Source organism: Mauremys mutica, chromosome 4 (genome assembly GCF_020497125.1).
Source record: "Mauremys mutica isolate MM-2020 ecotype Southern chromosome 4, ASM2049712v1, whole genome shotgun sequence".
NCBI classification, from domain to species: domain Eukaryota; kingdom Metazoa; phylum Chordata; order Testudines; family Geoemydidae; genus Mauremys; species Mauremys mutica.
Genome location: NC_059075.1, coordinates 2,486,578 through 2,511,546, shown reverse-complemented (window position 1 = coordinate 2,511,546; position 24,969 = coordinate 2,486,578). Strand labels below are relative to the sequence as shown.

The window sequence follows — 24,969 nt, the reverse complement described above, 5'->3', positions numbered from 1 at the left end:
TCATAATTTGATCCAAGTCCTATATGTTTAATTCAGAAGATACTTTAATTAGACTGGTTTAATAAACAGCAGGTAATTGTTGAATGGATGCTGTCCAGGGTGCTGAATTGCACAGTATGTCGTTTCTAGTTGCATTTCTTATCTTACTGGGTATTTTAATATAATGTTGTCTGAGTTGTGTATCGATATACAGATGATTATACAGAATATACCTGTATACATACCATACAATAGGTGCCCCTAAAAAGTGGCTTCAATTCTATCTCACTATTAAAGCTATATTTTTGGATGGGACATGATGGAATGAAAATGACATGAAAAATGCTCTTCGGTCATTTTGTCCAACAGTAGCAGTGATGTCATCATCCCACACATGTTCGTCTCTATCTGAACATCCCTGGCATCCTGATTTTCAAGCATAATTGCCACCATTACTGTGGTAGCATATTCCTTTCTGTGTCCAAGTTACATTTGGCCCCAAACTAGTGCATTTAAATCATGTGCAAGAACTTAATACCCAGGGGTCTGGTACGCCACAGCCAAGCCAGAAGGCGTGTGCTTAAAGTCTATGGTGTTAAAGAGTTATCCTGATCCCCAGTGCATTGGCCACTGTCACCCTGGTGCTGGATCCCCAGGTACCAGCACTCGCATGCTCTGCTCTGGCTCCCAAGACAAGCTGGTTCTTTCTATGACCCTTGGCTCTCGTTTGAATGGAGTTATACTACTTTAACCAGGCACCAGGGCCTCACTCTGCCCTCTTTGGTCTTGCTCTCTTATAAATAGTCTGGTATTTGGTGGTGAATGAGGAAAACACTGGCCAAGGCCTCTTTGAAATGTGGATGCACTTATCTCCCAAGTGCACTGACATTTCAGTCATTGTATCAGTTGAATGTTCACTTCAGGTGTAAAAATAATGTGCGATTCCATGATAACTTATACATTAATGCTTCTTTTTCCTTTGTGTTGGTCTAAACGGTGGCATTTGGCTGTGTCAGCTTAACAGTACGGGATGTTATCACACAAGAATACTTCAGTTCTGTTACAGTGGTTAAACTGGCCTATGCACATTTTCTTATAATTAGAGCTGGTCAAAGTTTTTTTTTAATGAAAAATACTGTTTAATTAAAAAAAATATTGGAAAATTTCACCTCAGAAAGTGGAAATTTTCCTTTTCTTTTTGGATTGTGTCAGTTGCAGGTTTTGTCAAACCTGAAATCAAGAAGTTAATTTTGTTTTTTACCTTCCCCTTTTGCCCTTCCATTTTCAGTGGCAAAAGGAGGTCGGGGGAACAGGGGAAGAGAACTGAAAACAGATTATTTTCATGGTCAAACATTTGCAGGGAAAAATTTAGAGTAATTGAATATTGTTCCTTTTCAAAACCTAGGGCAGTGGCTCTCAAACGTTTGTACTGGTGACCCCTTTCACAGAGCTAGCCTCTGAGTGTGCCCCCCCTTATAAATTAAAAAAAAAAAACTTTTTATATATTTTACACCATTATAAATGATGGCGGCAAAGCCGGGTTTGACAGCTCACAACCCCCCATATAGTAACCTCGTGACCCCCGAGGGGTCCCGACCCCCAGTTTGAGAACCAAAATGCCCTTGAAGTTTTTCATGATTCACCCCCTCCCCCTATTGTCTGGTCAGCTCACTCAGATGTTCGGCTGTCACATCCCGTAAAGGGTTTGTTCTAGGCTAGCAGGCTTGTGTGCGTTTCCCTCCTGAGATGAATAACCATGAGACCTGAGTGGGTAGGTCTTGCTTAGCTGGGCATGGGCACTAAGGCTGGTCAAAAATGGTGAGTATTTTCTGAAAAGTATTTCACACTTTTTTATTATTTTGTGCAATATTTTGATGAAACTGGATACTTTAATTTCAGTGTTTGATTTTTGGGAGGGGTGCGGGCTTCCCCTCATTCTCTTTTTTCTCAACAGTTGGATTTTGATTTATTTCATTGTAAAATTAAACAAACAAAAATACAAAGAAAACTAAAATTTTCGGTTTGTCTCCTTTGCAAAGCCATTTCTCATTGAAAACTTTTTTCCTCCTCTTGTGGGAGGAGAGCTCTCCTGTGCCGTAAGACCAGGAAGAATGGCTTCCGTTCTCATGGCTTGGCAATTATACAGTAAGGAGCAAAAATAGTCATGCATTAATTTAACGGGTGGAAATAGCTGTAACTTCCAACAAAGGCAAATCCTTCCCTGTCTAAGGATGACATGGCTTCAAAAGGCAGGAAAGTATTTTGATAAACCACAGCTGACAAGGTTTCTATAGACTCTTCATAAATATCAGTGTCTTTTCGGGCAGGCCGTTTTGCTGCATTGCTCTGGCAGCCTGCATGTGAAAAAGTGGATAAACATGGCTGCTCCCTTCCGCATGCACCTGGTTACCTTAGTAACTGAGGCTTGGTTTAGTTGAAGTGGCCATGCACTGGACAGCTGCCATCTTTCAGAGGCAGAGTGCAGAAAGCACAGTAAGTCTGATTGCCACCTACTGCTCATGGAAAGATATTGACTGTGATTACAGGGGGAGGAGGGCAGAGAGAGATGGGCACTCACAGGCTGATGAGGCCAATTTCCACAAATATTGATTTGCAAATAAATTAATATAATTGTTGTAGTTTCCCTCTGTGCCACCTGGGGTGAGCAGCAGAGATGGGTATTAAGCCACTGGCAATGCCTATGCAATTCCTATAGCTAAAACAATTAAATAATGCACTATTCCTGCTTGAGCATAAAAATAATGGAAATCATAATAAAAGTACATTGTGAAACATACACGAGCAAGTCTGAAAGAGACCAGACAGGCATGAAGATTTGTGTCCACAAGAGGGCACTAGAGTGAAAGTAAAATTCTAGTATGAGATTTCCTGTAATGAATAATAAGGGTTTGTAAGATGAAAGTAACTTATGCTTTTATTTATGACCTGATAATTGAATATATTATTTAACTGTCATATCTTTTATACATTTTATAAGCAGCACCCTGTGTACTGTGTTAATACATTGAACTAAAACTTCATCTTCATCACAAATATAGTTGAACAAGCTTCAAACTAGTTTATAGCCATTAGATTTTCGCCACAATACACTGATGCAATTTTCTGTGTTGCATACTGAGATAACTGCTAATAATCTTTCTCACATGATAAGCATAGATATTCATAAGAGTCTGAAAAATAAGCATAAAAATATTTAACACAGTCAGTGTATTAAGATGTCCGTTCCGAATTTGGAATGCTTTGATTCTACAGATAAATTAAAACTTGGATTCCATATGTTCAAAAGACAGTGGACTACTCCCAGGAGTAGGATATAGTGTTATAATGTTGTGTTTAAATCTCAAAGCATTTGACCTTCCAGGCCTTTGGTGCAGTTAGGACTGTGGGGGAATTTTTTATACATTTTGCCACCTGTTTGGCATAATGAGAAAAGTCTAAGCACCATTCCCAGAGGTCTGAGAAATTGAGGAAATGTGGAATAATGAAGAGTGCATGTTCCAGGATAAGAAAAAAGTGAAAGGTCATGTTTAAAAAATAATTGCAGTGAAGGTTACAAGCAGAAATAGGGATCTGCTTTGTTTGAGAATTGACTGTACAGCTTTATTGCTCCCTGTTGTTGGAGAAATGGGTGACAAAGGTTACAAGCCAAGCTGAGAATTTCATTAGTCACCTGTTCTATTAAACTGCATTTGACTTGGCCAGGGCATAGTTATGCATTTGTTAGGAGAAATACAATTAACTTGGTTCGTGCTAAATATGACTGTAAAACATGAATCACCAGAGACTAGCCCTATGGCTTTGTGACAGCCCTCATGCAGGAGTGGTTGGTAGGGGAGCGCTGCCTTGTGGTTATGGCTTAGGCCGGTGACATGCAGAAGGGCTTGTTGGTAGGGGAGCCTGGGTCCTTTGAGGGCTATCAGTGCTCTGAGTGCCAGGGCGACATAAAGCGGCTTTCTACCACGTCCCTGGACTCTCCCATGGTCACCGTCTGGGTAAGGCAACGTGAGGGGTGTCTGCTCACCACAAGGCACCTCCTGGCGGCTGCGTGTAGGGAGGTCGTTCTTCCCTTTCAGGCAGCAACTGCCTCCACCCGGGGTACGGCCCAGCCCCCCAGGCAGCTCAGTCCAAGGCTTTCCCCCTCCGGGATAGTCCGAACGAAACTCATGGGGATCAATCCAGTCCAGAGCTCCTAGGGGAGGGAGTGCTTCCCTCTCAGGCTGTCTCTGCAGCAGGCCCTGCTTTGCCTCAGGGAGGGACCCTGGGGCAGTTGTGTAGGGAGAGATTCTGTCTTCCCTCCGCTCGTCTCTGTGGAGCTGCCGGTAGCAAGTCTGCTCTCCTCCCTGGTCTGCCCCAAATGAGCTGCTCCCCTGCCTTTCAACTCTTCCTGCTAGTGGTACATTTGCTACAGGTGTGGCGGGGCAGGGTTGGCTGAACCCAGAGCAGTTCCTTAACCCCTTGTTGTTCAGTGTGAGGTTTGTACAGCCCATCACAAGTTTCTTTAAAATGTCAATGATAACTAGCATCAAAATATCAAGCAATGAATTTCTAGAATCCAGGATGTGATCATAGCAAGTGCCTTAAATTTGTGATTCATAGAGGCTCAGATCTATGGTCCAGGCACACGGCTGAGCTGTGTCTGCTTTATGCTGTACCTCCTGGGCAAATCTGCCTTAGAGCTGATGTAGACAATCATGGGAGGATCACCCAAGAGGCAGGTGATGCAGAATTGGTCCCCTAAGTTACCTTTGTTCCCAGCTGCAAGTGTAGGCATAGGTGCCGACTCCATGGAGGCTCCGGTCTGGAGCACCCCCAGGAAAACAATTGTGGGTGCTCATCACCCACCGGCAGCCCCACAGATCAGCTCACCCCACCCCCCAGTGCCTCCCACCCACAGCAATCAGCTGTTCAGCGGTGTGCAGGAGGCGCTCGGGGGAGAGGGTGGGAAGAGGTGGGGTGCAGGCATGGCCTGGGGCAGAGCGGGGCTCGATCACCCCCTGGCAAATGACAAAGCCATTGCCTGTGAATATAGGGGGAATGGCTGGGAAAGATGGGAGATATCAGAGCTCTGGTAATTCTGGCCATGCGATTGACCTCTTTTTGCTGTTATACGTTACAGCACCTTATCTGGGGGATCCCAAATATCCTGGGATTTAGAATCATCTCTGCATGCCTGCACTCCTTCTCTGAGCTGTGCTGTGCACTCCTGAGCTACCGTCAGTGATCTGGGCCTACATCTCAAGTGAACTGCATCGGGGTTTCGGGTCAAGTTCTCTACTGTATCCATGTTCAAAAATCCTATTGGTGTTAGTAGGAATGTAGGGAATGCAAGTAATGCAGGCTTGGGCCCTTGCTAAGAAGCAAACATGGCCACTGTTTTCTTAAGTGACTCATCTTCAGACACATGGGTCACATGGTGAGCTCAGCATGATGAATTTGGTTCATTGGCACGATTAATTTGCCTAATAACGTAATATATTCTCTTCAGCAGTCACTAGCTGGATCCTCAAAGTAAAATATCCCCATTCTGCATGGAAATTACATGTGGATGTTATGTGTTACAGTGCAGGATTGATAGGATTATGCAGATACCTGTCTCTGCAGGGTTTTCATTTAGCAACGCAGTAGCTCGGGGCCTAATGTGGAGCATTTTATAGGATAAGTGTTTCAAAAGTTGATTTATCTGTGACCTGGTGAAAGATTCGTTGTGAGCATAATTGCATCACGATGTTTATCTTGAAAGAGAGACTGGTAGCAATATTGACAGTAGATAATATTGCTATTATCGCCCCAGCATGAGCAGTTTCATTAGTATATGAACAGGAAGAGAAGTTCAGCTAGCCAGGAATTTTCCAGTACATTTTTTTCAATAAAAAAACGGTTTCAGCAAAATATCTTTTTTCAGCAGTAAATTTGTTGATTTTTTTCTCCATTTTTTTAATTTTTCTATTGAGGAAAATTGCAATGAAACATCTTGTTTTGGGGTGGCTCAGCGTGACTCTGTGTCCACCTGAGCTTCTGAATTGCATCGTGGCAGCTGTGGTTCAGGTGGCTCCTGCCTCCGTTATCCCTGCTAGGCAAGTCTACTTAGCTAGCCTACATTTCCTATGATGCACTGTGGCCCAGGGACTCCAATTCTACAGCTACGGGAGGAGACTGTGATGCATTATGGGATATGTAGTCTGGCTGGGTAACCTGGCCCATTGGGGATAATGGGGACCTGAGGTATCCCAACTACAACTCCCATGAGGCACTGTGTATGCAGAGATTAATAACAACCTGAAATGAACAGTTACAACATTTCTCAAGTATCAGAGGGGTAGCCGTGTTAGTCTGGATCTGTAAAAGCAGCGAAGAGTCTTGTGGCACCCTATAGACTAACAGACATGTTGGAGCATGAGCTTTCGTGACGAAGTGGGTATTCACCCACGAAAGCTCATGCTCCAATACGTCAGTTAGTCTATAAGGTGCCACAGGACTCTTTGCTGCTTTAACATTTCTCAAGTGAAATTTTTCAAATGAAGTTTTTATCATATGATAAATTTAGGTGTTTTAACTTTTTGTTCCAATTTGAAGTAAAAAAAACCCAACAACGTTGAAATATTGGAATTTCTCACAAGAAGGAAACTTCCGTTTTTCAATCTGTTCTTTATAGAAGGAATAAGAAAGGGGAAGAAAATTCCAGCATTGGGGGTTCTCATCATCCCAATACTCTGTTGCATCCTGGAGTTCATAGTTAGGTGCTGTGGGACTGATTAGCTAGATCACTTCACAGTGTGTGTGGCATTAGGTGAACCGCTCTGGACGCTGACCCAGGACTCCTTCCTCACTTCCCATCATGACCTCACACCGCTTAAATTGTGTTTCTGAGCTCAAAGACAGTCTCAAGGTTTCCATCCCCCTCTTAAGTCGCAACCAGAACCATATGATTCAGTTTTAAACACAATCCAGTTAATGGTTCCTTTGTACTTCTTCCTGGTGTCAGGATAGTTACAGTCCCGAAATTCAGTTCCTTCACTTGTGTTTCAGGGGCTAAGGCACAGTCCATTGGAGTCAATGGGAGCCTTTGCATAGACTTCAGTGGGCTTTGGATCAAGCCCTTGAGCTTCTTGGCAAGGAAGAAACAAGAGACCCACCACAATGTCTATTTTCTCTGCTGCTTGAGATTGTTCTGCATTCAAAGCCTTCCTCTACTGGTGCACACAAGGAAACAGCCAGCCAGCAGTGGTTATTTTGAAGGGGGTGGGAGTAAATTACTGGGGGGAAAAATCAAACTATCAAGACATTGTTCGTTCTTCATGATCCCTTCCGTGGAGAATTATTTTCTCCCCACTCCTTGTTGTTATTTTAACTCTAGCTCTTTGGGATGGGGCTGTGCCTTCCAGTGCTTCTAGAGTGCACATGTGGAGCACAGCTGGAGTATTAACAGCAACAGAATAATGCCTGCAGGTTAGTTTTATTTCTAAAAAAACATTTTGGATCTGCTCCTCGGGGATGGGACTGACTTTTTGTTCTGGGTTTGTGCAGTGCCTAGCACAGAGGGGTCCTGGTTTACAACTGGAGTCCCAGTTGTGCTACTGCAATATAAATAGTACCAGTCCCCTTGTTCTGAATAGAAATCACTGCAGAGGTGGTGAACGGTGTGAATCGCTCCCAGAGTGCAGACGGGAAAGGCATGTGAAAGTGTGAACCCCACAACTGGATTTTCAGTGTCTGGACACTCAGTCATGTCCTACAGATTTGCTTGGGTGTTTGGAGTAGCTTATACCCTCCCCATCCAGAGTCCTGTGGGGTCGGCGAGGAAGGGAGGAGAGATGCTGCTAGAACTAGAGCTGACTGGAAGATGACAATTTTGTTTCGTGTCGACTTCTGAGGTTTTGAAATGTGGGTTTCTGCCACGTTGGAATGAAACCAAACCCTTCCCAATGTTTCTGCAAAAATTAAGCTGTGTTGAAATATCCGTTTTTGAATCAAAACCTGCATGTGGGGAAGGGGTGGGGGCGGGTTCTGGCTTGCAGGGCGGAAGAGGGCAGTTCAAGTCCCTGCTCCCCATAACCACCTGACTGTAGCGTGGGAGAGAATGTGTCTCTCACACCCAAAAACGTCACTGAAGCCAGTATGCCTCTGCAAACTGTCCGTTTCGACAGGAAGACCATTTTGGCAAAATTTCATTTAGACAAAAAAATTCCAACCAGCTCTAGTTCTGTCCTACCCCTGGCCAGCAGGGAGCAGTGGAAGTCATGTGGATCCATGTACCGTTTACCACCTCCAGAGCTGAACCAGCCAGACTCTGCAACATTTGGATTTTGGTAAATTGCGTTCCTTCCAGTACAGAAAGTGCCATACAGGAGGTGAGTTGCTAGCTGGGCTCCAGTGCCGCAGACTTTCAGCCATAGCTCCTTTGTAAGTGAGCTTTATTTTGTATGAATAAATATTCATGTTCCTTTCACAACTTCTCTATCACTCATCCATTTCCAATGAGGACTACTTTTTCTTTAATTCATTGCTAACCATTACTTCTTTATTTCCTTCATATGGTTAAAATCATTTACAAATTTGTAATGACACACAATACTTTACCAGACATTCTGTATTTACTTGCATCCGCCGAAGTGGGTATTCATCCACGAAAGCTCATGCTCCAAAACGTCTGTTAGTCTATAAGGTGCCACAGGACTCTTTGCTGCTTTTACAGATCCAGACTAACACAGCTACCCCTCTGATACTCTGTATTAACACTGCTCTATACACCCTGCTCTGTTCCCATGGACTGCCTTCATTTTCAGTTTTGTCCTGGCATTGAAGTAACCACTGACAACTCCCTTCTTTTCTTTACAGAACTGGAGGTCTGTCTTTCATTTATCCTCTTCCATCATATTCCACACTGCACACACTTAACGTTGACTGTTTGACCATTCTTTGACTGTTTAAAGTTATTCATATCGACTCCCACTGCCCCTCCTGCCTAGCAGACCTTTTTTAGACTTGCCATCTATCGGTATGGACTTGATTAACTGTGCCACCTACTAGTCTTCCTTTGTGTCCAATCTGGTCGAATGTTTTATCATTATCCTGTGATGTTCCTGCTGCTCAGTGTTGCAGGTTTGATTAATATTAGTATTTCTAATTGTTCCTGGAGAGCTGCCCAATCAAGACCTTGAACCCGGAGGTTAGACATCCTATTGCAAATGAGCTTTGAATGAAAATCCTGCGTATTAGCAAATAGCATCTGTGTTAAGCTACTGTACATTTCTTGGGAGTTTCCTTCTGTGGACTCTAAAGTTCCTACTCATCACGCTGGCATGAGTTGAGTTTGTCTCATGACTGAGTTGAAGACAGGGGCTTGGCCTGCACACAAAGAACTGATAACCAGCACTCCCCAGGAGCGTTGTAGCAGCTAAACATGGCTTTTGCCTGATGCTTTAACACCTCCAGATAATCAGGCCAAGTTGAGATGTGATGAAAATGGGCACGACTCCATTGGTTTCTGTGGTCCTGCATCCTCCTCAAACTGGTCCGGCTGTGTGGTCCACGTATCAGTCTTGCCTGTGTGCATCGTTAACTGGTAAATTAAGTAATAACAGTGGATGTACTGGTTACCTATCAAGCATATACGTCGAGTGCACCTGCTGCACAGTCTATCATGAAAACCTGTTTTTACAGCCAAGTGGCTGCCTCCAGGGGCTCGGCTTTATCTCAAATGTAACTCTGTCAGCGAGGGGGACTTACGCAAGCTCTTGTGTGGTGCGCAGTATGGAGCACAGACTTTTTGCGTATCATTGCAAGTGTGCATGGAGATTAGCATGGGGTGCAATACAGGCTAAGAGCTAGTCGCAGGCCACACCAAGCAGAAGTAATTCTCAAGTATTACCACAACCAGCTTCTTACTGAGTGCTCTTGAGAATAAGGAAAGGAAGGGATGTGGGCAGGTAATGGGAATGTCAGAAGACACTCATGTTTCACTGCACCCTGATCAGGTAAATGAGGCACTTAGCTATATGCTCCTGCCTGGCTGTCTAGCTCCCGTTAATACTGAAATGTGTTTCCTTGTGTTCCATGTCCTGCTCATCATCTGCCACTCTGCACCTCTCCTCTGCAGGGTCCAACCCGAGAGATGGTTATTTTAGCCCCTTTTGTTTCCCTACATGTTAATATGAACAAATCCTTAACAATGAGGCAATACAAGTCAACGCCAATTTTTATACATAGAGTTTTTTCATGGTTTATATTTTCTGTTTATCGGTATTATATTTCCTTTTTATTTCAGCTTAATAGATTTTAAGGCTGGAAGGGAACATTAGATCATCTAGTCGGACCTACTGCATATCATTAAATGTCAGCCAGATAACCCTGAATTGAAGGTAAAATTTAATTCAGGCCAACATATTTTGGTCCTCAGGAAACTAAACTGTGTGCCCCAGGCAGGGAGCAGAAGACACCGAGTCACCAATTCCTGAGGCCTCTGCCATGTCCAGATGATCCCAGCAGGCAACCCATACCCCAAACTGCAGAGGGGAGGCAAAGCTTCGCCTACACCTCAGGGGCCCTGCCCATTTGACTTGGTGGAAAATCCCTTCCTGACCCCAGATCTGGTGATCAGCTTGTCCCTAGCCTGTGTGCAAAACACACCACACAATTATCTAAGAAAGAGGATTCTCTGTGCCATCTCAGAGCACTGCCCCCTGCCCCCCATCCAGTGTCTTGTCTTCTGCTGTGGCCATCCCTGATAATTCAGAGGAAGGCACTAAGAAAATAAATCCCAGAATACATTTAGTCAATTGTGCATCAGGGAAAAATAATTCCTTCCTAACCCCTGCAGGTGACCCATTGAAGCCTTGAAGCATCAGGTTTGACAGTAGTCATTATTCTTAATGCAGAGCTACAAGTGGTGTGAGCATACTGATGGCAGTGCAGGCAATCCTGTTCTCCCGATGGCATGGGAAGGAAATCAATGAACAGTTGAGTCACAGATTCACAGATTCTAGAAGACACAGCAACAAGCTTTTAGCCTGACCCCTCCATTCCCCATTCTTCCGCTGCCCCCACAAACAAAGGTGGCAGAATTTCTCCCTGAAGCTGGATTAAAGGGTACTTTAAAAAAGATATCATTTTAAAGACTCCAAGTTATGGTGAGTCCACCACCTTCTCACTAAGCTGTTCTGATGTTTTACCACTCTCACAGCTAGGAAACTGCATCTAATTTCAAGGCTGAATTTGTCTAACTTCAGCTTCCAGGCAGGCTGAAAAGCTCACTGCTCTCAGCTATTTCTTCCATGTGTAAGTACCTATACACAGTAATCAAGTCATCTCTCAGCCTTCTCTGCGATGAACTGCATAAATTGAGCTCCTTAAGCCTTTTGTCACTATTGTCCATTGATATTTCATTGATTCCTCTGGCTTCCCTTATCAGTAGTCTACATTTTTAAACTTATATTCATTTCCACATACTTCTCGTCTTTCAATTTTTTCTATATTATTGATTATTATTATATAATATTATTATTTTATTTTATTATCGTGCTTCCACAAATCTTTTTAAACAGGATGGCTTCTTCCCCAGCTTAACTTTTTTGATATGTCTGTGGAATCATGGCTTCTGGTACATCCAGTAGAATGTCCTTGAACAACTCCCAGTTTTAATTAATACTTTCCATTTTAAATGTATGTTCCCAGTCAGTTATGCTAACAGTTGTTTGAAGCTTTAAAAATTGATCATTTTAAAGTTCCAAATATACATATTGCTGGTTGGTGCGATACTTTGTATGCATAAGGTAAAGGCAACCAGATCATGATCGCTGGTATCTAGGCAACTGCTAACTTTGAGGTCAGCAATTAACTTCTGTCCATCAGAAATGAGTTAGTTCATGTGGGCTGCAGGACTCTGGTTTAGAAGTTAGCTGTTATTGTTAGGAATTCTGTTTTGTTACTGGCCATATGAGATGAAATCACCCATGATAGTTTTTCTTCCTCCATGTTACAGACAGATGTTTGGTGAACAGGATGAACTGTCCCTTAGTGACATTAGGTGGGCAGTAAGAGAGGCCCACCAATACCCCACATCTTTTTACCACTTAGAACTTTAATCCAAAAGCATTCGGGGTCCCTGTGAGTCTCAATTACTATGACTTTGTACCAGGTAATGGTGTCTTTGACATAGAGTGCCAGCCCTTCCCCCTTTTCCCATTCTGTCCTTGCAGAACAAGTTGTAACCATTGATTTTAACATTCCAGTCACTAGACCCATTCCACCTAGTTTCAGTAATACCAACCATACCATAAGTCTTCTCATATATGAGCATCTCCAAATCCTCTTGTTACATAGGACCCTAGCATTAGTGTATAGATAATTACACATGTGGTCCTTCCATGCTACATAGTGCTTGGATTTGTCAAATGCATGATGACTTGGGGCTGGTTTTCATATCTGGGTCTCTGAACAATGAGTGCCCTGTTATCACACTCCCTCTTCATGCTTAGCTTGAAGTCCTCCCAGCTATCCTACCTAATCTGTCACCAAGGAGATTGGTACCCCTCTCTTCTACTGAGATGGAGGCCATCAGTAGTATTCAGCCTCTCACCCCATAATAGAGACCTCAAAGCTGCACAAAACCTTCCCTGCTACAAAACCTATTTAGCCAACTGTTCACCACCAGTATCTTTTAAGAATTAGAACCAGCATTCAAAAATGTATCCTTTCATGAGCTCAGGGTTTCCCTCAGCTGTTGTTTGCACAATAATATGAACATTTCAGCATAATGAAGAGGAGTGATCTTGATAACTCTTCAGCACAAAAGGAGGCATGTTTTTTCCTGATTTTTTTGGTACTTAGATTCAAATTGAGGAAACATCTTTTTTACAGCAGACTTGAGCAGGGCAAGCGTTTCCATAACTGCTGGTGCTTTTCTGGCGTTTGCTTTACACCCCTCAGTTCTCAGATGTTTGCTTCAGTGAGGGTTGATCTGGATTTGACCAGAAACTCTATCTCCATAATAGGCTAATAAGCTTACAAGGTTGTTCAAAATGGAAATCTCTGCTCCAGCATTGCTCAACAGTTCTGTAAGTGAGCTGGTCTTTCTAAAGGTTACTCAGCTAACACAGCGGATAAAGGCCAAGATTTAAAGCCTGCTGCACTACAAAACCAAGATTTAATTTCTCCTCTGGATATGCAGAGCAGCAATGTTACTGAAAGTGAATGTTGGATTTCTACGTGCCGGGAAGAGGTTTTGGACACTGAATATTGTCTGTCCAACAGAAAGAGAAGCCATAAAAAGAAGAGGCAGCACATCTGCCCTGGCAGTAATAGGTAGATACACTCCTTAAAGGAGAGCTTGAGATTAACAAGTTTAGTTAATGGGAGTCTACAGCTGAGGTCCCAAGCAGAAGCTTACAGGCAGGTTGGGGAGGGAACAGTATTGTCCTGGGATTTAAAACAAACAGGACAGTTTGTCATAAATGCCTGCAGGCCATTGGCCTGTTTCTTTGGCTGTGCTGCCCTTTGGCACTGACAGGTGCAATTCGTGCCGCTGTCTAAGTACCATGCGTCAGGTACCTCGACATCAAAATGGCATCAATTTTCCCTGCAGTTAATTCCAGGCACAAAAAGGGAGGCGAGGTTTTAAAGAGGAGATGGCTGTCCTATTATGCACAGCAATGCATAAGCCTAACCTGAACCCAGCAGTTGGTGTCACACACCCAGGAACAGTGCAGCAAGCTACTTACTGCAGGGGGGGAAGGATTTTTAAAAGAGCAACTCACAGGCAGCAGGATAAGGAGGAACAGAGGCGCTCAGCTGCGTTGCTCCAAGGTGTGCTGTGAAATCACCTTGAAAACAGAGTCGGGTTCTTATTTCTCTGTTTGTATTGAGCTTACGTGCCTCTTTCACCAATCTGGCAATCTGGACTGTCTTCATCAGTATGAACGTAGCTGAACCTAAAAATGGACACACTCCTTCGGTAAACTGGGGAAAAGTATAAGAATTTGCAGATGCTGCAGAAGTAATGAGGCAACCGCACTAACATGGACCATTAAAATACTAAAGCTAAGTTCAACTCGGTTGTCTCTGTATGTGGTAATCTGTTACTGCTTTTAAATATAATATATAAATATGTTATACATTTATCTGCAGCACATTTCAGACCAGGCACTTTCTTCAGGAGGTAAGTTTACAACTAAACAGAATTATGTGGGGATACGCATGCACAACGTTTTTAAGCAATAATCTCTTTTAACATATGGGATGCCTGTGTACATTTCATTACTTAGATTTAAATCAACAGATACGATTACTTTTAGACCTGCTGGAACAACTCCATTTCCTTTACCATGGCTATCTGTAGGTGAAGGGACTGGGCCCTGTGAACTCTGACAGATTCCATGTGCATTATATTTCTTTGGTAATGTGCCAAAGTAACACAAACAGCCAGCGGGTGAAGGGTTCAGACTGGGGCTCTCTGGCAGCCATGGAGCAGGGGGTTTCACAGGGCTCACCTGCCGGTAGCCTCCTACTCTGGTGTGCTGTAGGCAGCCCCCCTGCCAATCTGCCTCATGGAGCTGGACCCTCCTTTATCTTGTCCAGCTGTGAGCATGGGCCAATCACAAGGTGCCATTCAGCTGAGTCCCAGCACCTGTCCACTGGGTTTCTCTCCGGAGCAGTGTCCCCTGTTCCCTACACACACAATCGTCCGCGAGAGGGGCAGATTGCCCTGTTACTCGCCTCCCCCCGGGAGCGGTGTTGCAGACACACTCTTTGTCCACCAACCTTCTCCTCCTTGTGGGAAAAGAAGTCCACATTCACATGGGTGCCTCCGCTCTGGTGGCAAACCATCCATGCATATGCTGCAGGACTAGGTGCTGTGAGGGCCCACCGGTCCCAGGCATTGCTCGTGCTGCGGCTGCCACTGGAAACTGACCCAAAATGCTGGAGGAGGGGGCTGGTGAAATTCACGCTCACAAAGAGCCTCGCTTATGTGGCTCCTGATTAGGCGAGACGTCCAGCCCCCCCGATTGGCTGGGATGCTCCACTTCAGCCAGAAAGAGGCACAGGCAGTTTTCTGAACAGCTAGATGTACGCCTGGGTGCTGCTATGGACCCTGCCTTGTCCGTCTCCATACTCCTGCCTCCCAGCCTGTTCTGATTCCTGCCCTCCTCTTCAGAGACCCGCCCTCTGCTCCCAGTTCCTGCTTTCCTGCCTTGCCTCCGGTCGCGGCTCTATGCCCGACCTCTGGGGCTGACTCCGGCTCTCACCTTTGAACTGGCACCTGATTGACTCTGACTTGAGATCCAGGCTCCCGACTCTCTCCCTCAGGCTGCCCCACCTAGAGACAGAGGGTAACAGAGGCAGTGCAGTGAAGGAAGAGCCTCGGGACCCCCTACTCCTGGAGCCGCCTTGGCTGTCAGCAAAGCCATACACCCCAGCACGAGGCAAACCCACAAAGGGGCAATAGATTTTGAGAGACTACGCTGATAGAGCCAAACATGCAGGGCTGTCTGAGAGACTGGCACTTGTTCCAGCCAACTGGGTTAGAAGCCAGGATGGGCAGGGATGGTGTCCTAGCCTCCGTTTGCCAGAAGCTGGGAATGGGCGACAGGGGATGGATCACTTGATGATTCCCTGTTCTGTTCATTCCCTCTGGGGCACCTGGCATTGGCCACTGTCGTAGGACAGGATACTGGGCTAGATGGACCTTTGGTCTGACCCAGTCTGGCCGTTCTTATGTTCCATCCAGTTCTGTCTCCTGGCTCGTCTCCTCCTAAATGTCTCGTCATTATTCCCCACTTCTTACTCCGTAGTATTCCTAAACTCTGACTTTTTTTCCTAAATACACAGCTGAAACACTTGCCCAAGTCCACATCATCAACCCCCTCATCTTGATAACTGTAACCTATTCCTCTGTTTTCTCCTTTCATCTGCATCGGCCCCCATTCAAACACCGTTCATGAGATCATCTCCCTAGTCCTGACCATGGCACCTCCCCCTATCAATTGTCCGTTGGCTCAACAATCGAATTAAATGGAGTGGGATTATGGTAAAATGCCATTATTTATATAAGCGTCTGAAATATTTGCAAACAATGTTGGCCAAGCTATAGTTTTCTGTCCCTCTCCAGTGTATTTTTAGCAAGCCACACCGGGGTTGAGCCACATGATACTTGTTCATCTGTTATGAAACCAAATTTTCAGCAATCCTCCCTTAATGCATCTGCAAAATGTATATTTACATGGTGTTTCATTGCTTAGAATCCACATTTGCATTGGCCAAACAGGCAACATACTCTTTTTAACATGCAAATTCACTGAAAGTTTGTGGCTGGGCCACTAGAGGATAACAGCCTACTAAAGTTGCCAGCTTATGTAGTTACTCCTTTAGCTCAGGTGGTGGAGGACAGTGCTTTAAACACACTGTTGGGGAGCCATTACATTTGTTTCCAAAATCCTTGAAGGTGACCATCAGTGTCAATTTTGTTTTGGTTGAGTTTATGAGGATGACATGCAAAATTCCCCCAGTTAATTGGGTAAGACAAGCATTTAGCACAGAATGGAAAATTGTAATGGGTGATCTGGGCGCCCCCAAGAGCAGCAACAGAGGAGGTAGCGCCAGCAAAACCTCATTTCTGAAGTGCTTAACGATTAAAAGGCAGCTGGGCTTGAGGGACAGCAGCGAGATCCTGCTTTTACTGGCTCCGTCTTGCCCCCGGAGAGCTGTGCGGCTGCAGCAGTCCATTGTGGCTTCTCAGCCCCAGGCATTCTTTCTATTGATTTAGGATTTGTTGAGTTCAAATGCAAGCTGCCTAATTGAACAAGCTAATTCATTTTTGAGGCGATAGCAGCAAGTGGCGTTGCTTGGAATTTTTAAAGAAATTTGTCTGTTTTCTTTGGCTTGATATTCTATTTAGGAATAAAATGGAGTGAAATTTGTTCTGAAGGCAGAACTCTTCAAAGGAAAGAGCTTGGAATCTACCTTGAGACAAAATGTGAATGCATAATTTAAGCAATAAGCATTTTGTTTTGTGTTGTTCTTTGAAGCTTGTTAAGATTCCCCAAGACAGGTGCTCCGTTAAAGCTTTGACACTGTGTTTCCCACTAACTTCCTGGTAAACTTCATAGACAGGTTGCATCGTAAATGGGGAAGTTGGAGTCCTCCACAGAGACCTAGAAATCACTCAGAAAAACTTTCATCCCAGAGTGATGCCAACTTGGAAGTTTTACAGAGCTTGCCATTGAGGCAGCCTTATTCACATGTGTAATTGTGTCTCCACAGCGAGGGGCAGGACAATAGGTAGCCAAAGCTTTCCTCTTTCTTCCCCTATCCTTAGCTCTCCTCCCTTCTTGTGCTCCCCTTTCTGCACTTCCCACTGTCTCCCACCCCACTGTTCAGTCTTTTTAGCAGAGCCGGTTGCACTGTGGAGGATTTAGCCGTTGGTGGTGAATTATTTGTGAACTCTCCTCATTTCTTTGAATGTGTTTATGAGACAGGAGCAGAGAACAATAAGGGCAACAGAAACTATGTGCTTCTAGTCAATAGACTCACAGAACTGGAAGGGACCTCGAGAGATCATCTAGTCCAGTCCCCTGCACTCAAGGCAGAAGTCCCTCACTTTTCCCTGGTCTACACTGGGGGGAGGGGGAATTGATCAAAGTTATGCAACTTCAGCTGCGTGAATAACATAGCTGAAGTCGATGTACTTAGATCGACTTACCGTGGTGTCTTCACCACAGTGAGTTGACTGCTGCCGCCCTCCCTGTTGACTCTGCCTGCGCCTCTCGTGGCGCTGGAGTACAGGAGTCGAAGGGAGAGCGCTCGGGGGTAGATTATCACTTCTAGACTAGACGCGATCAGTAGCGTAGCTGGGGGGGAGCAGGGCAGCGGCCGCTCTCCCACTGAGCACAAGTAGCACCTTTTTCATTTTTACTCACCCGGCGGTGCTCCGGGTCTTCAGCAGCAGGTCCTTCACTCGCTCCAGGTGTGTTCGGCGGCACTGAAGGACCTGCCGCTGAAGTGCTGCCGAAGACCTGGAGCACCACCCTGTCAGTAAAAGTGCCATCGGGTGAGTAAAAGTGCCGCAGTGGGTGGCGCCTTTTTTTGTGATCGCTCCCCCTGTTTGTTCCACCTGGCTATGCCACTGGACACGATAAATTGATCCCCGCTGGATCAATCGCTGCCCACCGATCCGGCAGGTAGTGTAGACATACCCTTTGTCTCCCATATTACACTTCCTGGTTCTCTCTAGTAAATGGAGGACCAAAAGCTTTATGGTTTTAACTTAACATCAGATCTCCTTTCGTATGGAAGGTTAATATTGTAATACCCTTAGGAAGTAAACCATTAAAATAGTTCAAGACTAAATTCAGATTTTCAACTTGAGCTAATGGTTTGGGGAAATAGTTTTGAGCCTCTGGATTATTCATGAGATGTTCAATTTAGCTACTTGCTCTTAGTTATACATGGGGTGTGATTGGTCACCTAAGTCAGATTATATTCTGTCTGATCTCTGACAGCCTGACAAAGTCTTTTCAAACAAATGAAGAATAGCAATGAGCAGTCAAATCCATGGGCTCATGTGAGGATGTGGATACTTACTCATACAAAAAATGCCCATTTGTCCCAACACCCGTGGAAGCAAAAACCCTTGCTCAGAAATATTCACAAACCTTGACTAATGAATACCATGAATAACAATCAGTGTAATTTTCCATTTGGGGCAAGGTTTCTAAAAGCTGTTGATCAGTATTTGACCAGCTCATTTTTTTACTCACTGTTAAATACTATGAGTGGTATAGTCATAGGTCCCATCACTGCTCTGACTCCAGTTTGTTGAGTCAATCTGCCTAGAAATTCTTGCCAACTTTCAAGTCTCTTATTCATCAGTCTTCTTATTAATATAATCAGTAGAGCTGGTTGGGAACAAGAATCTTCATCTAGGGAATTCAAACATTTCCAAAAATAATAATTCCAAATCAGAACAAAAGGCCAAAATCTCAACTTTTCCCATGAAATGAGAATTCCAAAAAAAGAAAAAATGTATTTGGGACCTTCAAATAGTTTCATTTGATAGTGTTATAAAGTTTCATAGAATATATATTGTATCAAAATATTAAATATATTATATATATAATAGTAAAAGTATTTTAATATAATGCATAAGTCTAAACAAAATCAATGAAAACAAGGTCAAAATGAAGTGTTTTTACTTTATTGAAACAAAATGTTTTGACATTATCAAAATGATACATTTTGACATAAAAACTAAATGAAATACTGAAAATAAAAATTCCCTTCAAAATTTCTCAAAATTGAGAGGTTCCCATTAAAATATTTTGATGAAACTGCCCTATGTGGTGGAAAATGGTTCTGTCACTTTTTTTTTACCAGCTCAAACCATCAGCAATATTTGTTAAGCATCCGCATAGAACTTGACACTCCACAAGATGAAAGAAGACTTGTTTCTGGTGCAGAGGAGCAGGGATTGACACACCTACACAAATCAGACACACCATGCATTAGTAGATGCAGAGGCAGATCCTATTTAAACATGTCTGTGGATGGGGAAGTATTTTCAGTGATGTGGACTTCATGGAAATAGTGAGTTTGGAGAAAGGGAAAAGAAGGGACATACTCCCATTATTTTCTCATTAATTACACACACCTTTACTACTTCAGCAGGTCCTCAAGGAATCAATTTTGAAGCACTTTGAGGAGAGGAAGGTGTTAGGAACAGTCAACATGGATTCACCAAGGGCAAGTCATGCCGGACCAATCTGATTGCCTTCTATGATGAGATAACTGGTCTGTGGATATGAGGAAAGCAGTGGACATGATATATCTTGACTTTAGCAAAGCTTTTGATATGGTCTCCCACAGTATTCTTGCCAGCAAGTTAAAAAAGTATGTATTGGATGTATTGGTATGTGCTGTTTAGGAAAGACCGAAACAAAGGTAAAGGTGGGGGAGTAGCATTGTATGTCAATAATGAGGTAAACTGTAATGAAATAACTAGTAATGGAATGGATAATACAGAGTCTGTTTGGGCAATGGTCACATTAGGGAAGAAAACTACTAGATCCTCCCCTGGGATAGTGATTGGGGTGTGCTATAGACCACCAGGATCTAGCCTGGATATGGATAGAGAACTCTTTAATGTTTTAAAGGAGGTAAATACTAATAGGAACTGTATGATCATGGGAGACTTTAACTTCCCAGATATAGATTGGGGAACAAATGCTAGTAATAATAATAGGGCTCAGCTTTTCCTAGACGTGATAGCTGATGAATTCCTTCATCAAGTAGTTACTGAACCGAGGAGGGGGGATGCCATTTTAGATTTGGTTTTGGTGAGTAGTGAGGACCTTGTTGAAGAAATGGTTGTAGGGGACAACCTTGGCTCGAGTGATCATGAGCTAATTCGGTTCAAAATAAATGGAAGGATAAACACAATTGCATCTGAGACTAAGGTTTACGATTTCAAAAGGGCTAACTTTACGAAATTAAGGCGACTAGTTAGGGAAGTGGATTGGACTAACATATTTAGGGATCTAAAGGCGGAAGACGCCTGGGATTATTTCAGGTTGAAGTTGCAGGAGCTGTCAGAGGCCTGTATCCCGAGAAAGGGAAAACGGTTTGTAGGTAGCAGTTTTAGACCGAGCTGGATGAGCAAGCATCTCAGAGGGGTGATTAAGAAAAAACAGAAAGCGTACAGGGAGTGGAAGATAGGAGGGATCAGCAAAGAAACCTACCTTAATGAGGTCAGGGGGTGTAGGGATGCAGTGAGAAAAGCCAAAAGCCGGGTAGAGATGGGCCTTGCGAAGTGAATTAAAACCAATAGTAAAAGGTTTTTTAGCCATGTAAATAGGAAGAAAACTAAGAAAGAAGAAGTGGGACCGCTTAAAACTTTAAACGGAGTGGAGATCAAGGATAAGCTAGGCATGGCACAATATCTAAATGAATATTTTGCCTCGGTCTTTAATAAGGATAATGAAGGGCTTAGGAATAGTGACAGAGTGACTGATGGGAATGAAGGTACGGGGTTGGAAATTACAGTATCCGAGGTAGAAGCCGAACTTGAACAGCTTAACGGTAGTAAATCAGGCGGCCCGGATAATCTTTATCCTAGAATATTAAAGGAATTGGCGAATGAAATTGCAAGCCCGTTAGCGATAATTTTTAATGAATCTCTGAACTCGGGGGTTGTACCGTTTGACTGGAGATTAGCTAATATAGTTCCTATTTTCAAGAAGGGGAAAAAACGTGACCCGGGTAACTACAGGCCTGTTAGTTTAACATCTGTAGTATGCAAAGTCATGGAAAAAATATTAAAGGAGAGAGTAGTTATGGACCTTGAGGTCAATGGCAATTGGGACAAATTACAACATAGTTTTACGAAAGGTAGATCGTGCCAAACCAACCTGATCTCCTTCTTTGAGAAAGTAACAGATTTTTTAGACAAGGGAAATGCGGTGGATCTAATATGTCTTGATTTCAGTAAGGCGTTTGATACGGTACCGCATGAAGAATTACTGGTTAAATTGGAAAAGATGGGGATTGAAATGAAAATCCAGAGGTGGATAAGGAACTGGTTAAAGGGGAGACTGCAACGGGTCATATTGAAAGGTGATCTGTCGGGTTGGAGGGAGGTTACCAGTGGAGTTCCTCAAGGTTTGGTTTTGGGTCCGATCTTATTCAATCTATTTATCACTGACCTCGGAACCAAAAGTAGGAGTGGGCTGATAAAGTTTGCGGATGACACGAAGTTGGGAGGTATTGCCAATTCGGAGAAGGATCAGGATATCCTCCAGGGAAATTTGGATGACCTTGTAAACTGGAGTATTAGTAATAGGATGAAATTCAATAGTGAGAAGTGTAAGGTTATGCATTTGGGGATGACTAACAGGAATTTTGGTTATAACCTGGGGATGCACCAGTTGGAAGTAACGGAAGAGGAGAAGGACCTCGGAGTCCTGGTTGATCGCAGGATGACTATGAGTCGGCAATGTGATGTGGCCGTTAAAAAAGCTAATGCGGTCTTGGGATGAATTAGGCGAGGTATTTCTAGTAGAGATAAGGAGGTGCTAGTCCCGTTATACAAGGCGTTGGTGAGACCTCATTTGGAGTACTGTGTGCAGTTTTGGTCTCCCATGTTTAAGAAGGATGAATTCAAACTGGAACGGGTACAAAGAAGGGCCACTAGAATGATCCGAGGAATGGAAGGCCTGTCGTATGAAAAGAGACTTGAGGAGCTCGGTTTGTTTTCCTTAACCAAAAGAAGGTTGAGAGGAGATATGATTGCTCTCTTTAAATATATCAGAGGTATAAATACCAGGGAGGGAGAGGAATTATTTCAGCTCAGTACTAATGTGGACATGAGAACAAATGGATATAAATTGGCAGTCGGGAAGTTTAGGCTTGAAATTAGACGAAGGTTTCTAACCATCAGGGGAGTGAAATTCTGGAACAGCCTACCGAGGGAAACAGTGGGGGCGAAGGACCTCTCTGGCTTTAAGATTAAGCTTGATAAGTTTATGGAGGGAATGGTTTGATAGGATAACACTATTTAGTCAATAGGTCAATAACGTGCTGCCACTGGTAATTAGTACTGAGAGTCAATGTTGGGATATTGAAAGTCTTTTTCCTGAGTGTCTGGCTGGAGAGTCTTGCCCGCATGCTCGGGGTTCAGCTGATCGCCATATTTGGGGTTGGGAAGGAATTTTCCTCCAGGGTAGATTGGCAGTGGCCCTGGAGGTTTTTCACCTTCCTCCGCAGCATGGGGCAGGGGTCGCTTGCTGGAGGATTACCTGCTACTTGAAGTCTTTAAACCAGGATTTGGGGACTTCAACAGCTGAGTCCAGGGAGAGAATTATTTCAAGAGTGGGTGGGTCAGCTTTTGTGGCCTGCATTTTGCGGGAGGTCAGACTAGATGATCATAATGGTCCCTTCTGATCTTAAGTTCTATGATTCTATGATTCTATGAATGGACTATAAAATGGATAGAAAGCTGGCTAGGTCATCGGGCTCAACAGGTAGTGACCAACGGCTCGATATCTAGTTGGCAGCCGGTATCAAGTGGAGTGCCCCAGGGGTTGGTCCTGGGGCCGGTTTTGTTCAACATCTGTATTAATGATCTGGATGATGGGATTAATTGCACCCTCAGCAAGTTTGCAGATGACACTTAGCTGGGGGGAGAGGTAGATATGCTGAAGGGTAGGGATAGGGTCCAGAGTGACCTAGACAAATTGGAGGATTGGGTCAAAAGAAATCTGATTAGGTTCAACAAGGACAAGTGCCAAGTCCTGCACTTAGGACAGAAGAATCCCATGCACTGCTACAGGCTGGGGACCAACTGGCTAAGCAGCAGATCTGCAGAAAAGGACCTGGGGATTACAATGGATGAGAACTGGATATGAGTCAACATTGTGCCCTATTGGTCAAGAAGGCGAACGGCATATTGGGCTGCATTAGTAGGAGCATTGCCAGCAGATCCAGGGAAGTGATTATTCCCCTCTATTCAGCACTGGTGAGGCCACACCTGGAGTATTGCATCCAGTTTTGGGCCCCCCACTACAGAAGGAATGTGGACAAATTGGAGAGAGTCCAGCGGAGCACAATGAAAATTATCATCAGGCTGGGGCACATGACTTATGAGGAGAGGCTGAGGAAACTGGGCTTGTTTAGTCTGCAGAAGAGAAGAGTGAGGAGGGGATTTGATAGCAGCCTTCAGCTACCTGAAGGGGGGTTCAAAAGAGGTTGGATCTAGACTGATCTCAGTGGTGGCAGATGACAGAACAAGAAGCAATGGTCTCAAGTTGCAGTGGGGGAGGTCTAGGCTGGATATTAGGGACTGGGTTCCCTAGGGAGGTGGTGGAATCTCCATCCTTAGAGGTTTTTAAGGTCCAGCTTGACTAAACCCTGAGTGGGATGATTTAGTTGGTGTTGGTCCTGCTTTGAGCAGGGAGTTGAGGAGCAGCAGACTCCTGAGGTGTCTTCCAAGCCTAATCTTCTATGATTCTATAAGACTTAAATCTCAATTGGTTATAAGAGGTGTGTAAATCAACACGACAGTCTGTGGTGTATAGGCCGGATTTTGTTGCAATTGTCGTAATAGCCTAGATTTTCTTGTTGCTACCTTGGCCCCTTCATATCCACTGATGGAAAATGCTGCTTTCTACCCACTTCCCCTGTGTCTGGTGTTTAATTGTTGAGCTCACTGAACAAAAAGATATTGTAGACTTTCAAAACTCCAACATCAACAAACCTTGTCACCCAGGGTTGTGCAGATCATTAGGGAGAAAAAAATCAGTTCAGTTAAAATAAGAAACAACTTTATTTAAAGGGAAACTATGGGGAAATGAGAATGGAAAGCTCTGAATAACATCTTAACAGTGTAAAATATATGAGAAGCCCTGCTTCCTGTACAGGCTGCAGGTTGGAGACAAGCCATGCATTGCATTGGGAAGTGTGAAATCAGAGTGATGTGGCCTGAAAGATTTAAGGATATATTATTTCTCCACATAAATGCTTTTTTCTTGTCTCGTATCTGTGAGCACAGTCATGCAAGTGGAAGGGGTTGTTTTAAATGGAAGAGGTTGCTTTGAGTGTTAGACCATGCAGACAGCATTGCAAATCTGGCAGGCAGTATTAAAACTTGGCATTTATTCCCCAAATCTTTGTTACAGTCAAGAAGCAAAGATGTGATAATGACATGCTAATGGTGCTGTGAAGGTGAAGAACCAGGAAAGTGCAAAAAGACCATTACATGTGTTGTTTTTTCCTGAGGTGAAAAGAAAATAGAATGGGAGGAGTGATCGCCTTGCTAGTGAAGTCTGACAGCATTCATTGGGAGGATGCTTCTAAGGCAAAGAAAACCGTGCTGCACTTTGGGAATGAAGATGATGCAAAGATACTCTCATCGAGTGTTGGATCAGGAGAAGGTCTTGTACCCAGGATTTTGAAAGAGAAAGGAAGTCTTGGTGGAAATGTAACTCT

General features: G+C 43.9%; 1 long non-coding RNA gene across 1 annotated transcript in view; it reads left to right on the top strand.

Moving 5' to 3' along the window:
* Window positions 1-8,333, top strand: part of LOC123369912 — a 158,071-nt gene extending 149,738 nt beyond the window's left edge. Inside the window, exon 4 of the long non-coding RNA XR_006579183.1 lies at window positions 7,027-8,333. This is a non-coding gene — a long non-coding RNA (uncharacterized LOC123369912). The remainder of the gene's footprint in view (window positions 1-7,026) is intronic.
* The last annotated feature ends 16,636 nt before the right edge of the window (window positions 8,334-24,969 follow it).